The sequence below is a fragment of the Salvelinus alpinus genome, chromosome 12, assembly GCF_045679555.1.
Source record: "Salvelinus alpinus chromosome 12, SLU_Salpinus.1, whole genome shotgun sequence".
Lineage (NCBI taxonomy): Eukaryota > Metazoa > Chordata > Actinopteri > Salmoniformes > Salmonidae > Salvelinus > Salvelinus alpinus.
In genome coordinates this window covers 43,567,953-43,574,061 of record NC_092097.1, presented here as the reverse complement: position 1 = coordinate 43,574,061, position 6,109 = coordinate 43,567,953, and positions in this window count along the sequence as shown.

Genomic DNA, 6,109 nt, shown 5'->3' with positions numbered 1-6,109 from the left:
TTCGGTTACTGGCCCAATGCTCTTTAACAGCTAGGCTACCTGCCACCCTCAACTCATCTCTAACTTTGTTCTACAGAATACATCCATTTAGGTAAAAGGGGAACAACTCTCAAAACAGGCTTTAGGTTGCTAAGATATTTGTAAACAAACATGGTTGTCCTCTTCAATCCTTTAAAGACTTCCATTACATATTACTTGTAGTTTGTGTCTCTGTGAGAAAAAGTTGACTCACGGTGATGTGGAAGTCATCCTCATCACATGATTGGATAGATCTCCAGAAGGTTATGGTGGTTTGACCGTCTGCCTCAGTCAGGGACAGGATGGTGCAGCTCAGTTTCTTATCCACCAGGGTAATCCAGTTCTTTGTGATATGATGATCCTGAAGGAGAGACAACACAGACTGATGTTATCATGAGTATCTATAAAGCCTTCTAGAGTTCTGTGTTAATACACTTCAATGTTGTGGAGATCTCTTCTCTAAAACTTGAGGAGGAGCGACACATTCACATGAACCTTTAAATAGTAATTTGATCTTCCAAAGGTTTTGGAGGTGTTGAGAACCAATACACCTACAACTCCAGACGACTAGACGACTAATACCACTTTACTGTTACAGTAGCCTAGATCTACAATATAACTACTGCTACTCCTACAATGATATCATACATTTTCCCATAGGTATAGATCAGCTAGACTGACCTATGAGAGGAGGTGGGATAGAACAAAACAACAGAAATTGACATAAAACACACAAGAGCACAAAATAACAAATTTCACAGGTTGAGGACTATGTGTTAAGAAAAGGCTTAGTAGGCAGTAGGCACTAAGTGTGGCATACATAATGTTGTAACATTGAAGTTATGACACTTGTTATGACACCGTTGTCTTTATTAATGCTCTTTTGTCTGCTTAGATTGCTGAATCCCTGGGAAACATGTAGGGCAGGGCTGCGCAACCCTCTTCCTGGGGATCTACTGTCCTGTAGGTTTTTAGTCCAACCCTAATTTCTAATTTCATATCTCATTCAGCTAGTTAAGGTCTTGTTGAGCAGCTAATTAGTAGAATCAGGTGTGTTAATTTAGGGTTGGACTGAAAACCCACAGGACAGTAGATCTTCAGGAAGAGGGTTGGGCAGCCCTGATATAGGGTTATGGACAGGTCACTTTTGAAGATATCTGCCCGTCTCCCTGTGTTCAAGCCATTGTTCTACGCCCCTGATTGTTTGTGTTGAATTACTCACAAAAGAACCAGTAGCTGGATGTAAACAAAAGACAGCCTCCAGAGAGTTTTCAAAGAGCAGGTACAGTAGATTGAGCACACTGTACAGAAGAGAAAATAATCAGGGTTTTAGGAAGATACTGGAGCTTTGCATGGAGGCATATAGTGAGAATATGAGAAGAAGATTTAACATTACAAACAATGAAGTACAACAATAAAAACCAGAGCACAATAGCATAGAAACCTGGCATTGAGCCCAGAGAGAAAGGTAACATACTTTCAACTAGGCATTGAAACTCAGGAATGTTAATAGGAGCAGATCCTATTTGTGAGGGTTGTGGTTAAGGATCGGACCCTTTTTAAAAATTTTGACTAAAATGACATCTGACACCCAAATCTAACTGCCTGTAGCTCAGGACCTGAAGCAAGGATATGCATATTCTTGATAACATTTGAAAGGAAACACTTTGAAGTTTGTGGAAATGAATGTAGGAGAATATAACACAGTAGATCTGGTAAAAGATAAAAGAAACCAAAAAACATGCGTTTTCTTTTTTGTTTTGTTCCAAAATCTTTGAAATGCAAGAAAAAGCTCATACAATCAGATAGGAGTTTAGGTGTAATTTAGATTTTGGCAGTAGTGTGTGCAACGTTTCAGACTGATCCAGTGAAGCATTCCATCACTACACTATATTTTGTATCAAGTCTGCCATGAGTTTGCCCAAATGTGCCGAATTGGTCAATTGATACATTTTCAAGTACATAACTATAGAGAACATACAAAAATGCTATGGTAATAAAAAAATATATATGTTTACACACATCCAGGAATGTCATACATGATTGATAATTAGCTTCACTACAGAAAAAAACACTAACCTTCACACATCCAGATAGCCGGGCGGGGTGAGTGTGGGGCCAGACAGCAGGGGTTCAAAGTGTAGAACCCAGTTCCAACATTTAATATAAAATTGATTTAAAACTATGCTACATTTGATCTTTAGGATCCTCAGGATGACAAATCAGAGCAAGATTACTCAATGTAAGTACATTATGTACCTTCAGAGGTGAATGTCTCAAACCAGTTGCCGTGATAAAATTGTTTTGTTGCTGTGCACTCTCCTCAAACAATGGCATGGTATTTTTTCACTGTAATAGCTAACAAGAATTTAAGCTTTCTGCCCATATAAGACATGTCTATGTCTTGGAAAGTTGGCTGTTACTTACAACTTCATTCTAGTCACATTAGCGTACGTTAGCAACAACCGTCCCGGTTTAGGGACACCAATCCCGTTGTCACGCCCTGACCGTAGATTGCTTTGTATGTTTCTATTTTTAGTTTGGTCAGGGTGTGATGTGGGTGGGTATTCTATGTTGTAGGTCTAGGTTTTCTGTTTCTATGTGGTTGGCCTGGTATGGTTCTCAATCAGAGGCAGCTGTCTATCGTTGTCTCTGATTGAGAGCCATACTTAGGTAGCCTGTTTTCCCACTTGTGTTTGTGGGTGGTTATTTTCTGGTTAGTGTTTGTTGCACCTGTCAGAACTGTTCGTTGGTCATTTTGTTGTTTTTGTTTGTGTATTCATTTTTGATTAAAAGTGTTATGGATACGTACCACGCTGCACTTTGGTCCTCCTCTCCTTCTCCCGACGACTTTCGTTACACCCGTAGAGGTTTTAAGGCCATGCCATTCATTGTCTTACGTCAGTTAGCCAGTCGATTCCGCCTGCACTGATCCGTCTTGTATCTCGCAAAGGGTAATGGGATATCTCTAAAGTAGTTTAGCTACAATGTGCTGTCTAACTTCGGAAAATATTAAGTAGGTAACATCGCCTAATGAAGAAAGGCATTTCACTGTACTTGAGCATGTGACATTAAAACTTGAACCCTCAAAAGAGGCTGAATTAATCAAAGCTAAAACAATAAATCTGTAAATAATGTTGACTTGTTTTGGTCAGTGAAGTCTTAGTTGCACCATTTCACATCTAGCTAAGGAGTTGTGTGCTTCAATGAGCAGTATTTCTGAAGTTTGACAATGGGCACGAAAGCTGGCATGAATTTCAAATCCACCGCTTTGTTTGTATTTTCTCACAATTGCAAATTATTAAAACAATTTAGCTAGTTATTCTGCTTATTTTGTGTAGAGTTATGCGAGAGTGCAGTGATATTATAAACAAGGCAACAGGAAAAATGTCATCCTCCATGGATGATGCAGTGCCCCCCTTGGCCCAATCAGTGTAATTTTGTAAATGCCGGATCTCCATGGCAAGACGCATCATTCACCCACGTTTCATCAAAATTGTGCCAATGCTGTCTGAGATATTGTGTGATGAGTACAAACGTACTAACGTACGGAGACAGATCCACAGTTCTCTCCCTGAATTCATTGTGGGGGATAATTAGGAACTATGTTTTCATTTTTGAATGGTGGATGCTCTGGAATATAAACATTTTCATATGCGTTACAAGTCCTACAAGACAGATCGGTTGAGGGACTAGCATCACGTAGGAATGACGTCATCTGATGAAAGACAATGCATGACATTATGATACATAGTTGCCATAGCACCCTTATGGCAGCTTTGACTGATTGCTCTGCTATTTTAATAGAAATGTATTTTAAAGTGTTTTAAAAAACTTCTTAGGGCTAGGTGTCCCGCTAGCGGAAGGCACTTCCGGTTGGTACAGGAAGCTAAAAGTAAACACATATCCTCATTGGGGTAGGCTTTTACAGAATCCTGAGATTTAAGTCTTTACGTTAAGAACTGACTTATTTACAGAGGGTTGAATGAGTGTGTGTTATTTCAGAAAATCACAAATCTCGCAGAGCTCCGAAACCCGCCTTAACGGATTCGTCTGAACATGCTGCAACTGGATCTGTAACTTTTTTGAAAGAAAACCCAATTTTTTTTGAACATCACCAATTGTACATTGTACGATTTATACTCTTATATTACGATAGATAAATGGCTGGTTCTTTTTTCCTGACACCGTAGGTTCATGTACTTTGACGTGAAGCGGTCAAATTAGCTCTATATTTTCGTTTTTGACCTTTAATGCCAGAAAAATGGCCTTAACTCAAAAAGTGTTGAGGCCTTGATGCCATATTGTTCGGGGCCAACTGCCCATTATGCCAAACCTATGCTCACCAAGTTTCGTCTTCAAAGTCTTTTCCGTTTAGGAGAAATGGCCACGTCGTGATTGGTGATGTTTTGTACATTTTGCAATATGATTCCATTCGCCCTCTGGTGGTATTTACCGGGACAGCGGAAAAATGACCAACATTTGAATATTTTATAAAACGGAAACCGAATGTCCGAGAGACTTCGTTCGATGACTTCCCGAAAGATCTGGCCCCGGTGCACAGCCCGCTGCCGTCTGCGAATTTTAGAAAAATTCGCGGATGTCTAGTAAGGGACCGTACATTTGCAATATGGAGTTTCTCATCAAGCCTACAGCAAATGCCAAAATGTGCCCTTCATGTATGCAAGGGGCACCACCAAGCAAGCGGCACATTTGGTGTTCGCCAAAAGGCATGTGGGAGACACCCCAAACATATGGATGAAGGTACTCTGGTCAGATGAGACTAAAATTCAGCTTTTTGGCCATCAAGGAAAACGCTATGTCTGGCGCAAACCCAACACCTCTCATCACCATCCCCACAGTGAAGCATGGTGGTGGCAGCATTATGCTGTGGGGATGTTTTTCATCGGCAAGGACTGGGAAACTGGTCAGAATTTAAGGAATGATGGATGGCGCTAAATACAGGGAAATTCTTGAGGGAAACCTGTTTGTCTTCCAGAGATTTGAGGCTGGGACGGAGGTTCACCTTTTAGCAGGACAATGACCCTAAGCATACTGCTAATAGAGACATACCCTAAGAGACTTGCAGCTGTAATTGCTGCAAAAGGTGGCTCTAGAAAGTATTGACTCTGGGGGGGTGAATGGTTATGCACACTCAAGTTTTCTGTTGTTTGCTTCACAATAAAACATATTTTGCATTTCAAAGTGGTAGGCATGTTGTGTATATCAAATGATATAACCCCCCCCAAAATACTTTTTAATTCCAGGTTGTAAGGCAACAAAATAGGAAAAATGCCAAGGCGGGTGAATACTTTCGCAAGCCACTGTATACATTTAAATATGTTTTTGGATGCATTTCAGGATACGTGAAATATTTATTAGTGTAAAATATCATTTGTTATGCATTTTGAAATGTATTTTAGTGCCTGACATACATTTGTAAATGTATTTGTAATTCTTTTTATTCCACATGTACTTTTGGGGGGTATGAGTATAAGGAAGCGTTCTGCAACAGGGACAGCACATTTATTTTGGTTACAATTATTATGAACAAAACAGTGCTACAAGTTGCCGTGCTGCTCTTTTGACAATTGAGTTCCTTAATATTGATCAGGAGAGAATTAATTGCCCTGTCCAGTCTGCCGTGGCTGCACGCCACTCTAGTTGTGAGGGGCATTTATTTTTCTTTTTACTCCCCAATTTCGCGGTATCCAATTGGTAGTAGTTACAGTCTTGTCTCATCGCTGCAACTCCCGTACGGACTCGGGAGAGGCAAAGGTCGAGAGTCATGCTTCCTCCGAAACACAACCCAACCTAGCCGCACTGCTTCTTGACACAACGCACATCCAACCCGGAAGCCAGCCGCACCAATGTGTCGGAGGAAACACCGTACACCTGCGACCTGGTCAGCGTGCACTGCGCCCGGCCCGCCACAGGAGTCGCTAGTACGAGATGAGACAAGGATATCCCTGCCGGCCAAACCCACCCTAACCCGGACGACGCTGGGCCAATTGTGCGTCGCCCCATGAACCTCCCGGTCGCGGCCGACTGCGACAGAGCCTGGGCTCGAACCCAGAATCTCTGGTGGAAC